Source organism: Triticum urartu, chromosome 4 (genome assembly GCF_003073215.2).
Source record: "Triticum urartu cultivar G1812 chromosome 4, Tu2.1, whole genome shotgun sequence".
In the NCBI taxonomy this organism is placed as follows: domain Eukaryota; kingdom Viridiplantae; phylum Streptophyta; class Magnoliopsida; order Poales; family Poaceae; genus Triticum; species Triticum urartu.
In genome coordinates this window covers 176,997,119-177,013,370 of record NC_053025.1, presented here as the reverse complement: position 1 = coordinate 177,013,370, position 16,252 = coordinate 176,997,119, and positions in this window count along the sequence as shown.

The window sequence follows — 16,252 nt, the reverse complement described above, 5'->3', positions numbered from 1 at the left end:
AGCAAGCCAGCTTTGACTCGGTGGCTATATTAAACTACAACTGCAAGTAACTCTTTTGAGGTGGCGCACACGATTCCACATATTCACCATTCAATACACCACTATGGATCCGCTCCCGTCTCCCTACGAGAAGGCCATCCATAGCACTCACACTTATCTTGCGCATTTTAAAGTATCCACTTTCACTTGTCTATGAACTGTTATAGGCAACCCAGAAGTCCATTACCGCGGACACGGCTATTCGAATAGATGATGTTAACCCTGCAGGGGTGTACTTCTTCACACACGCTCTCACCACTTACCGCCGTTTACATGACATGTACTCGGCAACCTTCAAGCGGAAGCCCAACGAGGGTGTCGTCCACGGCCTACCTAAACACTCAAGTCTCTAGTCCAGGTTTATCGCCTATCCAGGTTCCATCCGTAGGGAGTCCGGCCGAGGTTTCCACATACGGCCCCGAACGATGTGAACAGGGTTCCCGAGACACCAAACGGGCGCCCGGTACACCGTGCCACGGTGTATCTACCGCAACATAGCCCACCCCTAGGGTCAGCGCTACGCACGGCCGCCAACACATATCCTATAAACACCAGAAACTAGTTGCAACTCCTGGACAGAGGACAAGGGTGATCAAGAAGCCGAGAGGGTCCATTGGTTTCGGGCCCAATGCGTGGTAGTAACTGTTTGATGGATCACAAACACAGAACTCAGTTCCTAAGAACGGTTTCAATGAGACAACCCACCATGTACTCCTACATGGCCTCTCACCGCTACCTTTACCAAATTGTGTTCACACACTTAGCTCACACACTATAGGACATGTTTACACACCTCCGGTTCATCCCCGATGAACCAGAACTGACACGACTCTATGCAATAGCAGGCATGACAAACAAGCATGAATGAGTAGGCACATCAGGGCTCAAACAACTCCTACTCATGCTAGTGGGTTTCATCTATTTACTGTGGCAATGACAGGTCATGCAAAGGAAGGGGTTCAACTACCGCAGCATGTACAGCTGAATCGTTGTTGTCCTAATGCAGTAAAAGAGAGCAGGAGCGAGAGAGTGGGTTTGTATCGGAATGAACAAGGGTGTTTTGCTTGCCTGGCACTTCTGAAGATAACATTGAGTCTTCATCAGTGTCAACGATCACAGCGTTGGAGCAGCGTCTACCAAGAGGGGACAATCACCGGCAATAGAGAAGGAACACAATCAATGCAATGCACAACATGATGCATGATAATGACATGACAATATGTTGTTGATTGAGCTAATGCAACTAGCAACACAATTAAATGAAGTTGGTTTGAATACAAGATTCAAATTCAAACTCCATATATGATTAGTTAAATGCCATTTATTTGTTTTGTCCAAAACAGAGGACAACATTGTTCAAACATGCATGAAAATGCCATAAACAGATTCCTTGAATTTTTTTGATAATTTTTCATATATAATTTATTTCATTTGGAGTTACGTTGATTTTCTATGATTTTTAGAAGTTTCGGGCATTTTCTGGAATTTTCTGAATTATTATAATTTAAACTAAATCCAGAAAATGTATTGCTACGTCAGCATGACGTCAAGGTGATGTCAGCAGGTCAAAGGCGTCGACCAGGTCAAACCTGACCAGTGGGACCCACTGGTCAGTGACCCAGTCAACTAACTAAGTTAGTTAGCCCTAACTAACTAGCCTGGGCCCACTGGTCAGCGACTGTAGCAACTAACCTAACTAGCTAATTAGCGCTAACTAGAGTAATTAGTCGGGCGGGGCCCGTAAGTCAGTGAGAGAGAGGGGGAGGTCAAACCGGGCAGTGGGTCAACCCATGCCGGTCAACGGGTCAGGGGTCGCCGGCGTTTAGCCGCCGGCGACGACAGTGACGGCGGGGCGGCTCGGAAATGCTCTACAGGGCACCATTTGATCCGTGGGTTGCACCTACGGGTTCCTGGGAGTGAGGCACATCCATTGGGGGTGGTGGTAGGAGCTAGGATGGCCGGAAAGTGGCCGGCGACGAGGTTCAGCGGCGGCAGCAGCTCGGGCATCCTCGGGATAGCGCTACAGAGCATGGGAGGGGGCGCTGCGGTTGTCTGCGGGCTCATGGGATCGTGCTAAGCACGATGGTGTGCTCGGACACGAGCTGCGGTGGCTGTGGCCATGGCGGCAACATCACCGGCGGCGTGGAGTTCTCGGCCAAGATGGGGCTATGCCCTAGAGGTCAAAAACGACCAGGGGAAAAGGGGGAGATGACTCAGGGGCTCACCGTGAGTCCGTTTGGAGGGTCAGTGGGCTCGAGGGCGGCCGGAGTGCAGCGAATCGATGGCGAGGGGCTCGGGTGCCCGAGGTTGAAGACAACCGCGATGACGATGAAGCAGGGCCTCCTGGCGTCTAGTAGCTCGATTGGGAGGACGAGGAGGTTCTGGCAGTTCTTCTGAACTCGGCGGAAGGGTGAGGGGTGCCCGGTGGCCGCGGTGGTGCTCGTCGGCGCGACGACGGCGTTCTCGGGCGGCTGCGAGGAGAGAACCAGAGAGGGAGAGAGAACCAGGGAGTGAGGGGAAAGATTGAGGGGGTCCAGGGGGTGTCGTGGCGCTCGGGGTAGTCTCCAGCAGCGGCGAGCAAGCAGGAGGTGGCCGGACGCGTGCTCGCGCGCGCCGGCCACGCGCTCGTCCTCCTGGCAAGGGGAAGACGACAGGGAGGAGCCCCTGGTGGGCTGGGCCGGCCACTTGGGCCGCCAGGTGGCTGCACAGGTGAGTTGGCCCAGGTAAGCTCTCTCTCTCTTCTCTGTTTACTAAATTGTTTCAGTTTTCTATTTTTCTGCAATTGTTTTGGGTTTAGTTTTAACACCAAACCATTTTATAAAATCCTGAAAATAATTATGTGACTAGAACTAAAATATCCTAAACCACATAAAATGTTCCAGAATTATTGGACATATATTAATTATATAAAGAATATATATCCAATACAAATAGTTATTGATTTAATTCAAAGGCCCAAAATAAATGTTTCTGAGATACCAAAAACATTGGTTTGAATTTTACTTCTTGCCAATATTTTCGGAGACTAAGAGGAACATTTTCTTGGATTTCTTTGAAGACATTTTAATGTTGATTAATTTTGAACTGGTTTCTGAGGGTTTCAACAAACCTCAATTCAACTTTCAGAAATTTTAGACATGATGCATGAGTGCAGATGCAACTATTTCACTCAGGTACTCTAGGGCTATGACACTAGGGCGGCAAGAGTGGTCATCTTGCCTGAAATCCCGCAAGGAAGAAGAACGACTCCATGAAGAAGACAAACGGACGTAGTCGAACGGGTCCTCACAATCACGACGTTACCGGAAACAACCCGAAGAAGCAACACTGGAAAGAAGCACACAACATAGTAAACAAGCCACACATGAACATGGTATGATATGCGGGATGCGGTATGTGGTGCATATGCATGATTTGGAAAGGAATGATTGAACCTGGCCTCAACTTGGAAATCCAAGAGTTCCACTGGAAAGGTGAGGTGATTTCAGTTGAAATCGATATAAAGATCATCGGAATCGGATGCACGGTTTGGAAATGGCAAGCAAAACTAATATGGCACCGGTCTGCGATAAACAACAAGTACCCTTCTAAATGCATCAAGATAAATATGCTACAACACTCAAACATGGCAACAAAATACATGGCAGGGATCCACTCATGATGCTTGACAAAATATGAACACTGATCTACGGCTAATTCACTCAATATCAAGCTCAAACAAGCATGGCAAAAGTGCAAACGATATCCTTTGCCACTTATTGCTTTCAATTTTTTTCTCATGTCAACATAGAATAACAGGAGTGTTGTGTGAACTTTTGTAATTTTTCGGGGTTCGTTTGGACATTTTTTTGCATTAACTGTCAAAGCATTTATGAGCATAATTCAAATTAGAACTACATGCACATGCTCCAGTGCATATAAATTCGTTGAAAAATCAAATGTGTGTCCTTGGCTGCATGCTTAGGTCCCATGCAAGAAATGGGAATGAATTTCAAACACCAAGGCACCGTTGATTGCCGGCAAAACATTGAGATGCCTGGTTTTTAGATTCTAGTAAAACCAAAACCTGTCTAAAATTCATGAAACTTTGGGGATGAAACGATATCCATTGCCTCTTATTGCTTTCAATTTTTTTCTCGTGACAACATAGAACAACAGGAGTGTTGTGTGAATTTTTGTGAGTTTTCGAGGTTCGTTTGGACATTTTTATGCATTAACTAAGTTCGCAATGCATTTCTGTGCATAATTCAAATTCGAACTACATGCACCTGCTCCAGTGCATATAAATTGGTTGAAAAATCAAATCTGTGTCCTTGGCTGCATGCTTAGGTCCCATGCAAGAAATGGGAATGAATTTAAAACACCAGGGCACCGTTGATTGCCGGCAAAACATTGAGATGCCTGGTTTTTAAATTCTAGTATATCCAAAACCCGCCTGAAATTCATGAAACTTGGCATGCTATCATGGAGCGGCATCAACATGTCGTGGTAAAAATTTTGTCCCATTTGGGGCAGGTTTGGGGATATGCTTCTCACAAACCGGAGCTTCTCACAACAAGCATGATGGTTTTTAGTAGGGAATGTCCCACCTTTGGGGATGAAACGATATCCATCGCCTCTTATTGATTTCAATTTTTTTCTCGTGTCAACATAGGAGAACAGGAGTGTTGTGTTTATTTTTTTGATTTTTCAGAGTTCGTTTGGACATTTTTATGCATTAACTGAGTTTTCAATGCATTTATGTGCATAATTCAAATTCTAACTACATGCACATGCTCCAGTGCATATAAATTGGTTGAAAAATTAGATATGTGTCCTTGGGTGCATGCTTAGGTCCCATGCAAGAAATGGGAATGAATTTTAAACACGAGGGCACCATTGATTGCCGGCAAAACATTGAGATGCCTGGTATTTAAATTCTAGTATATCCAAAACCCGCCTGAAATTCATGAAACTTGGCATGCTATCATGGAGCGGCATCAACATGTCGTGGTAGCAATTTTGTCCCATTTGGGCAGGTTTGGGTATACGCTTCTCACAAACCGGAGCTTCTCACAACAAGCATGATGGTTTCCGGTAGGGAACGTCCCACCTTTGCGAACGAAACAATATCCATTGCCTTTTATTGCTTTCAATTTTTTCTCGTGTCAACATAAAACAACAGGAGTGTTGTCTGAATTTTTGAGATTTTTCAGGGTTCGTTTGGACATTTTTATGCATTAACTGAGTTTTCAATGCATTTATGTGGATAATTCAAATTTGAAGTACATGGACATGCTCTAGTGCACATAAATTGGTTGTAAAATCAAATATGTGTTCTTGGGTGCATGCTCAGGTCCCATGCAAGAAATGGGAATGAATTTCAAACACCAAGGCACCGTTGATTGCCAGCATAACATTGAGATGCCTAGTTTTTAGGTTGTAGTAAATCCAAAACCCACCTGAAATTCATGAAACTTGGCATGCTATCATGGAGCGGCATCAACATGCGGTGGCAACAATTTTGTCCCATTTGGGGCAGGTTTGGGTATATGCTTCTCAAAACCAGAGCTTCTCACAACAAGCATGATGGTTTTCGGTAGGGAACGTCCCACCTTTGGGGACAAAACGATATCCATTGCCTCTTATTGCTTTCAATTCTTTCTCGTGTGAACATAGAATAAAAGGAGTGTTGTGTGATTTTTTATGATTTTCGGGTTTCGTTTGGGCATTTTTATGCATTAGCTGAGTTTGCAATGCATTTATGTGCACAATTCAAATTCGAACTACAAGCACATGCTCCAGTGCATATAAATTGGTTGAAAAATCAAATATGTGTCCTTGGTTGCACGCTTAGGTCCCATGCAAGAAATGGGAATGAATTTCAAACACTAGGGCACCGTTGATTGCCGGCAAAACATTGAGATGCCTGGTTTTTAAATTCTAGTAAATCTAAAAGCCGTCTGAAATTATGAAACTTGGCATGCTATTATGGAGCGGCATCAACATGCCGTGGTAACAATTTTCTCCCATTTGGGGCAGGTTTGGGTATATGCTTCTCACCAACTGGAGCTTCTCACAACAAGCATGATAGTCTTCGGTAGGGAACGTCCGACCTTTGTGGACAAAACGATATCCATTGCCTCTTATTGCTTTCAATTTTTTTCTCGTGACAACATAGAACAACAGGAGTGTTGTGTTTATTTTTATGAGTTTTCGAGGTTCGTTTGGACATTTTTATGCATTAACTAAGTTCGCAATGCATTTATGTGCATAATTCAAATTCAAACTGCATGCACATGCTCCCGTGCATATAAATTGGTTGAAAAATCAAATCTGTGTCCTTGGCTCCATGCTTAGGTCCCATGCAAGAAATGTGAATGAATTTCAAACACCAGGGCACCGTTGATAGCCGGCAAAACATTGAGATGCCTGGTTTTCAAATTCTAGTATAACCAAAACCCGCCTGAAATTCATGAAACTTGGCATGCTATCATGGAGCGGCATCAACATGTCGTGGTAAATTTTTTGTCCCATTTGGGGCAGGTTTGGGTATATGCTTCTCAGAAACCGGAGCTTCTCACAACAAGCATGATGGTTTTCGGTAAGGAACGTCCCACCTTTGGGGACGAAATGATATAGATTGCCTTTTATTGATTTCAATTTTTTCTCGTGTCAACATAGAACAACAGGAGTGTTGTGTGAATTTTTGTGATTTTTCGGGGTTCGTTTGGACATTTTTATGCATTAACTGAGTTTTCAATGCATTTATGTGCATAATGCAAATTTGAACTACATTCACGTGGTCCAGTGCATACTGATTGGTTGTAAAATCAAATATGTGTCCTTGGGTGCATGCTTAGGTCCCATGCAAGAAATGGGAATGAATTTCAAACACCAGGGCAGCATTGATTGCCGGCAAAACATTGAGATGCCTGGTTTTTAGATTCTAGTAAATCCAAAACCCGTCTAAAATGCATGAAACTTGGCATGCTATCATGGAGTGGCATCAACATGCCGTGGTAACAATTTTTTCCCATTTGGGGCAGGTTTGTGTATATGCTTCTCACAAACCGGAGCTTCGCACAACAAGCATGATGGTTTTAGGTAGGGAACGTCCCACCTTTGGGGACGAAACGATATCCATTACCTCTTATTGCTTTCAAATTTTTTTCTCGTGTCAACATAGAACAACATGAGTGTTGTGTGATTTTTTGTGATTTTTCGGGGTTCGTTTGGACATTTTTATGCATTAACTGTCAAAGCATTTATGAGCATAATTCAAATTAGAACTACATGCACATGCTCCAGTGCATATAAATTGGTTGAAAATCAAATTTGTGTCCTTGGCTGCATGCTTAGGTCCCATGCAAGAAATGGGAATTAATTTCAAACACCAAGGCACCATTGATTGCCGGCAAACATTGAGATGCCTGGTTTTTAGATTCTAGTAAAACCAAAACCTGTCTAAAATTCATGAAACTTGGCATGCTATCATGGAGCGGCATCAACATGCCGTGGTAACAATTTTGTCCCATTTGGGGCAGATTTGGGTATATGCTTCTCACAAACCGGAGCTTCTCACAACAAGCATGATGGTTTTCGGTAGGTAACGTCCCACCTTTAGGGACGAAATGATATCCATTGCCTCTTATTGCTTTCAATTTTTTTTTTCGTGTCAACATAGAATAACAGGAGTGTTGTGTGAATTTTTGTGATTTTTCGGGGTTCGTTTGGACATTTTTATGCATTAACTGAGTTTGCAATGCATTTATGTGCATAATTCAAATTCAAACTACATGCACATGCTCCAGTGCATATAAATTGGTTGAAAAATCAAATCTGTGTCCTTGGCTGCATTCTTAGGTCCCATGCAAGAAATGGGAATGAATTTCAAACACCAGGGCACCGTTGATTGCCGGCAAAACATTGAGATGCTTGGTTTTTAATTTCTAGTATATCCAAAACCCGCCTGAAATTCATGAAACTTGGCATGCTATCATGGAGCAGCATCAACATGCCGTGGTAAAAATTTTGTCCCATTTGGGGCAGGTTTGGGGATATGCTTCTCACAAACCGAAGCTTCTCACAACAAGCATGATGGTTTTCGGTAGGGAACGTCCCACCTTTGGGGACCAAACGATATCCATTGCCTCTTATTTTTGTGATTTTTCGGGTTTCGTTTGGACATTTTTATGCATTAACTGAGTTTTCAATGCATTTATGTGCATAATTCAAATTTGAACTATACGCTCATGCTCCAGTGCGTATAAATTGGTTGAAAAATCAAATCTGTGTACTTGGGTGCATGCTTAGGTCCCATGCACGAAATAGGAATTAATTTCAAGCACCAGGGCACCGTTGATTGCCGGCAAAACATTGAGATGCCTAGTTTTTAAATTCTAGTAAATCCAAAACCCGTCTGAAATTCATGAAACTTGGCATGCTATCGTGGAGCGGCATCGACATGCCATGGTAAAAATTTTGTCCCATTTGGGGTAGGTTTGGGTATATGCTTCTTAGAAACCGGAGCTTCTCACAACAAGCATGATGGTTTTCGGTATGGAACACCCACCTTTGGGGACGAAACGATATCCATTGCCTTGTATTGCTTTCAATTTTTTCTCGTGTCAACATAGAACAACAGAAGTGTTGTGTGAATTTTTGTGATTTTTCGAGGTTCGTTTGGACATTTTTATGCATTAACTGAGTTTTCAATGCATTTATGTGCATAATTCAAATTTGAACTACATGCACATGCTCCAGTGCATATAAATTGGTTGTAAAATCAAATATATATGTCCTCGGGTGCACGCATAGGTCCTATGCAAGAAATGGGAATGAATTTCAAACACCAGGGCACCGTTGATTGCCGGCAAAACATTGAGATGCCTGGTTTTTAGATTCTAGTAAACCCGAAACCCGTCTAAAATTCAAGAAACTTGGCATGCTATCATGGAGCAGCATCAACATGCCGTGGTAACAATTTTGTCCCATTTGGGGCAGGTTTGGGTATATGCTTCTCAAAACCAGAGCTTCTCACAATAAGCATGATGGTTTTCGGTAGGGAACGTCCAACCTTTGGGGACGAAATGATATCCATTGCCTCTTATTGCTTTCAACCTTTTTCTCGTGTCAACATAGAACAACAGGAGTGTCGTGTGAATTTTTGTGATTTTTCGGGGTTCGTTTGCACATTTTTATGCATTAACTGAGTTTTCAATGCATTTATGTGCATAATTCAAATTTGAACTACTTGCACGTCTTCCAGTGCATATAAATTGGTTGAAAAATCAAATCTGTTTCCTTGGCTGCATGCTTAGTTCCCATAGCTTCTCACAACAAGCATGATGGTTTTCGCTAGGGAACATCCCACCTTTGGGAATGAAACGATATCCATTGCCTCTTATTTATTTTAATTTTTTTTCTCGTGTCAACATAGAACAACAGGAGTGTTGTGTTTATTTTTGTGATCTTTCGTGTTTTGTTTGGTCATTTCTATGCATTAACCGAGTTTTCAATGCATTTATGTGCATAATGCAAATTTGAACTACATGCACATGCTCCAGTGCATATAAATTGGTTGTAAAATCAAATATGTGTCCTTGGGTGCATGCTTACGTCCCATGCAAGAAATGGGAATGAATTTCAAACACCAGGGCACCATTGATTGCCGGCAAAACATTGAGATGCCTGGTTTTTAAATTCTACTATATCCAAAACCCTCCTGATATTCATGAAACTTGGCATGCTATCATGGAGCGGCATCAACATGCCGTGGTAAAAAATTTGTCCCTTTGGGGCAGGTTTGGGTATATGCTTCTCACAAACTGTAGCTTCTCACAAAAAGCATGATGGTTTTCGGTAGGGAACGTCCCACCTTTGGGGATGAAACGATATCCATTGCCTCTTATTGATTTCAATATTTTTCTCACGTCAACATAGAACAACAAGAGTGTTGTGATTATTTTTGTGATTTTTCTTGGTTCGTTTGGAAATTTTTATGCATTAACTGAGGTTTCAATGCATTTATGTGCATAATTCAAATTTGAACTACATGAACATGCTCCAGTGCATATAAATTGGTTGAAAAATCAAATCTGTGTCCTTGGGTGCATGCTTAGGTCCCATGCACGAAATAGGAACAACTTTCAAACACCAGGGCACCGTTGATTGCCGGCAAAACATTGAGATCCCTGGTTTTTAAATTCTAGTAAATCCAAAACCCATCTGAAATTCATAAAACTTGGCATGCTATCATGGAGCGGCATCGACATGCCATGGTAGAAAATTTGTCCCATTTGGGTATATGCTTCTCAGAAACCGGAGCTTCTCACAACAAGCATGATGGTTTTCGGTATGGAACGCCCACCTTTGGGGACGAAATGATATCCATTGCCTTTTATTGCTTTCAATTTTTTCTCGTGTCAACATAGAATAATAGGAGTGTTGTGTGAATTTTTGTGATTTTTCGAGGTTCGTTTGGACATTTTTATGCATTAACTGAGTTTTCAATGCATTTATGTGCATAATTCAAATTTGAACTACATGCACATGCTCCAATGCATATAAATTGGTTGTAAAATCAAATATGTGTCCTTGGGTGCATGCTTAGGTCCCATGCAAGAAATGGGAATGAATTTCAAACACCAGGGCACCGTTGATTGCCGGCAAAACATTGAGATGCCTGGTTTTTAGATTCTAGTAAATCCAAAACCCGTCTAAAATTCATGAAACTTGGCATGCTATCATGGAGCGGCATCAACATGCCGTGGTAACAATTTTGTCCCATTTTGGGCAGGTGTGGGTATATGCTTCTGACAAACCGGAGCTTCTCACAATAAGCATGATGGTTTTCGGTAGGGAACGTCCCACCTTTGGGGGGACCAAACGATATCCATTGCCTTTTATTGCTTTCGACTTTTTTCTTGTGTCAACATAGAACAACAGGAGTGTTGTGTGAATTTTTGTGATTTTTCGGGGTTCGTTTGCACATTTTTATGCATTAATTGAGTTTTCAATGCATTTATGTGCATAATTCAAATTTGAACGACATGCACATGCTCCAATTTATATAAATTGGTTGAAAAATCAAATATGTGTCCTTGGATGCATGCTTAGGTCAATGCAAGAAATGGGAATGAATTTCAAACACCTAGGCGCCGTTGATTGCCGGCAAAACATTGAGATGCCTGGTTTTTAAATTCTAGTATATCCAAAACCCGCCTGAAGTTCATGAAACTTGGCATGCTATCATGGAGCGGCATCAGCATGCCGTGGTAAAAAAATTGTCCCATTTGGGGCAGGTTTGGGTATATGCTTTCTACGAACCGTAGCTTCTCACAACAAGCATGATAGTTTTCAGTAGGGAACGTCCCACCTTTGGGAATGAAACGATATCCATTGCCTCTTATTTATTTCTATTATTTTCTCGTGTCTACATAGAACAACATGAGTGTTGTGTTTATTTTTGTGATTTTTCGGGGTTCGTTTGGTCATTTTTATGCATTAACTGAGTTTTCAATGCATTTATGTACACAATTCAAATTTGAACTACATGCACATGCTCCAGTGCATATAAATTGGTTCAAAAATCAAATATGTGTCCTTGGCTGCATGCTTAGGTCCCATGCAAGAAATGGGAATGAATTTGAAACACCAGGGCACCGTTGATTGCCGGCAAAACATTGAGATGCCTGGTGTTTTAAATTCTAGTATATCCAAAACCCGCCTGAAATTCGTGAAACTTGGCATGCTATCATGGAGCAGCATCAACATGCCGTGGTAAAAAATTTATCCCATTTGGGGCAGGTTTGGGCATATGCTTCTCAGGAACCGGAGCTTCTCACAACAAGCATGATGGTTTTCGGTAGGGAAAGTCCCGCCTTTGGGGATGAAACGATATCCATCGCCTCTTATTGATTTCAATTTTTTTCTCATGTCAACATAGAACAACAGGAGTGTTGTGTGAATTTTTGTAATTTTTCGGGGTTCGTTTGGACATTTTAAGCATTAACTGAGTTTTCAATGCATTTATGTGCATAATTGAGATTTGAACTACATGCACATGCTCAGGTGCATATAAATTGGTTGTAAAATCAAATATGTGTCCGTGGGTGCATGCTTAGGTCCCATGCAAGAAATGGGCATGAATTTCAAACACCAGGGCACCGTTGATTGCTGGCAAAACATTGAGATGCCTGGTTTTTAAATTCTAGTAAAACCGAAACCCGTCTGAAATTCATCAAACTTGGCATGCTATCATGGAGCAGCATGAACATGCCATGGTGTAAATTTGTCCCATTTGGGGCAGGTTTGGGTATATGCTTCTCAGAAACAGGAGCTTCTCACAACAAGCATGATGGTTTTCGGTAGGGAACGACCCACCTTTGGGGACGAAACGATATCCATTGCCTCTAATTGCTTTCAATTTTTTCTCGTGTCAACATAGAACAACAGGAGTGTTGTGTGAATTTTTGTGATTTTTCGGTGTTCGTTTGGACATTTTTATGCATTAACTGAGTTTTCAATGCATTTATGTGCATAATTCAAATTTGAACTACATGCACATGCTCCAGTGCATATAAATTGGTTGTACAATCAAATATGTGTCCTTGGGTGTAGGCTTAGGTCCCATGCAAGAAATGGGAATGAATTTCAAACACCAGGGCACCGTTGATTGCCGGCAAAACATTGAGATGCCTGGATTTTAAATTCTAGTAAATCCAAAACATGTCTGAAATTCATGAAACTTGGCATGCTATTATGGAGGGGCATCAACATGCCATGGTATAAAATTTGTCCCATTTGCGGAAGGTTTGGGTATATGCTTCTCATAAACCGGAGCTTCTCATAACAAGCATGATGGTTTTCGGTAGGGAACGTCCCACCTTTGGGGACGAAACGATACCATTGCCTCTTATTGATTTCAATTTTTTCTCGTGTCAACATAGAACAACATGAGTGTTGTGTGAATTTTTGTGATTTTTCGGGGTTCTTTTGGACATTTTTATGCATTAACTGAGTTTTCAATGCATTTATGTGCATAATTCAAATTTGAACTACATGCACATGCTCCAGTGCATATAAATTGGTTGTACAATCAAATATGTGTCCTTGGGTGTAGGCTTAGGTCCCATGCAAGAAATGGGAATGAATTTCAAACACCAGGGCACCGTTGATTGCCGGCAAAACATTGAGATGCCTGGATTTTAAATTCTAGTAAATCCAAAACATGTCTGAAATTCATGAAACTTGGCATGCTATTATGGAGGGGCATGAACATGCCATGGTAAAAAAATTGTCCCATTTGCGGCAGGTTTGGGTATATGCTTCTCACAATCCAGAGCTGCTCACAACAAGCATGATGGTTTTCGGTAGGGAACGTCCCACCTTTGGGGACGAAACGATATCCATTGCCTCTTACTGATTTCAATTTTTTCTCGTGTCAGCATAGAACAACAGGAATGTTGTGGGATTTTTTGTTATTTTTTGGGGTTCGTTTGGACATTTTTATGCATTAACTGAGTTTTCAATGCATTTATGTGCATAATTCAAATTTGAACTACATGCACATGCTCCATTGCATATAAATTGGTTGAAAAATCATATCTGTGTCCTTGGGTGCATGCCTAGGTCCCATGCAAGAAATGGGAATGAATTTCAAACACTAGGGCACCGTTGATTGCCGGCAAAACATTGAGATGCCCGGTTTTTAAATTCTAGTAAATCCAAAACCCGTCTAAAATTCATGAAACTTGGCATGCTATAATGGAGCGGCATCAACATGCCGTGGTAAAAAAAAATTCAAATTTGGGGCAGGTTTAGGTATATGCTTCTCAAAAAAACGGAGCTTCTCAGAACAAGCATGATGGTTTTCGATAGGGAACGTGCCACCTTTGGAGATGAAACAATATCCATTGCCTCTTATTGCTTTCAAATTTTTTTCTCGTGTTAACATAGAACAACAGGAGTGTTGTGTGAATTTTTGTGATTTTTTGGGGTTCGTTTCGACATTTTTATGCATTAACTGAGTTTTCAATGCATTTATGTGCATAATTCAAATTTGAACTACATGCACATGCTCAAATGCATATTGATTGGTTGAAAAATCAAATCTGTGTCCTTGGGTGCATGCATAGGTCCCATGCAAGAAATGGGAATGAATTTCAAACACCAGGGCATCGTTAATCCAAAACCCGTCCGGAATTCATGAAACTTGGCATGCTATCATGGAGTGGCATCAACATGACGTGGTAAAATTTTTGTCCCATTTGGGGCAGGTTTGGGTATATGCTTCTCACAAATTGGAGCTTCTCACAACAAGCATGATGGTTTTCAGTAGGGAACGTCCCACCTTTGGGGACGAAACGATATCCATTGCCTCTTATTGCTTTCAATTTTTTTCTCGTGGTAATATAGAACAATAGGAGTGTTGTGTGATTTTTTGGGGTTTATTTGGACATTTTTATGCATTAACTGAGTTTTCAATGCATTTATGTGAAAAATTCAAATTTGAACTACATGCACATGCTCGAGTGCATATAAATTGGTTGATAAATCAAATCTATGTCCTTGCGTGCATGCTTAGGTCCCATGCAACAAATAGGAATGAATTTCAAATGCCAGGGCACCGTTGATTGCCGGCAAAACATTGAGATGCCTGGTTTTTAAATTCTAGTAAATCCAAAACTCGTCTGAAATTCATGAAACTTGGCATGCTATCATGGAATGGCACCTGGCATGATGTGGTATTTTTTGTGTCCATTTGAGAGAATGCGCACTCGAATAATGATAGCCAACAAAGGCATTTTTAAAAAATAGCTGCCACTTTAGTATCTCAAACGTTTGTATAATTCAAACCGTGTGTGTTCTGTTAACCATTCACGTGACGCCACATGTCTTGGTTTTTATGGCTATTGGAGGTGTCGTGCGGACAGCTGCTTGACCTTCACTGAACGGGAGGCGTACGAGCGCCGTCCGGTGCACAGGCTGACTGAGAGGCATGCAAGCTATCCTCGAATGCACAGGCTCACCGGGAAGCATGCGAGATGTACGCTGCGCAGGCTCACTTGGAAGCGTGCCCTTTGACTTCCATGGCCGCTCGCCTTGTTCGCATCCTCTCCATTAATGGCGCCTAAGCCATAGTTTAATTCACTTTTTAAATATAAAACAATCATTGCAAACGTTTTAGTTAGAACACCCATATGCAAACCGACAGCTTCCCCAGGAAGCCAAGTGAAAATGTGCCGAGCAGGATTTCTGCAGCTATTCATCGCAAACATTTTAGATAGAACACCCATATGCAAAGCGAGAGTAGCGCATGATTTGTGCATCCCTTCAATGCAAACGGTTGTTTTGGATGACCCGTGTGCAACCACGTACAAACAATTTGGTAAGATTTGTCAATCCTTGTAGCACTGCGATTTGTCAAAATATGAAGCTAAAAATCACTTGCAGTATCTAATTTTTGCAACTAAAATTCAGTAATTAAGCATAGATTTCATTCAGAAATTAAGCAGTCGTTCTTAATTTATACAAACAGTTCAACTCGATAGTTGAACCGACCAAACTTTTCCCCAATTGTTGCCAACCACGTACTGAAAATAGCTAGTTCAACTATATATACTAGGTAATTTTAAGTACGTTGTATAGTTGCACCACATCTATAGTCACATGGAACGAATAAAATAGCCCCTAAATACTACTACTACTACTGCAGAGGGGCTTTGTACTACTTCCAGCTGCTTCTCCTCTGCCGAGCGCGCTCAGTAAGAGGCGGAGGAAGAGGAGCCTGCTGACAAGATGGGCAACCACAATACGGTTCCTGCCGCTGTTGCAGCTATAGCGACGCTCACCTCGAACACCCTCTGCCGCTCTAGACGACCCCTCTCGAAGCGGTGGTTCTCCTCGTAGATCACATGATTCCTCACCTCTGAGGCGGCGTGTGCCATGGCCACGGCGGCGGTAAGGCTCTTTGTGTGCTCGACGAGGCTCTCCTCCTCCTCCCGCAAGAACTCGGTGTAGCGCGCAAGGTCGCTGACGTACTTGCGAGCATCCACCTCCGCCTCCCGCCTTCGGGCGGCAGCGGCAGAGCGGGTGACGACACTGGCGGTCGACGGTGGGATGTCGGCCATGGCGGCTGACGACGGGGTGGCGGCCACGACCACCACCTCCCGCCTTCGGGCCGCGGTGGTGGAGCGGGTGATGGACACAGTGGCTGGAAGTGAGGTGG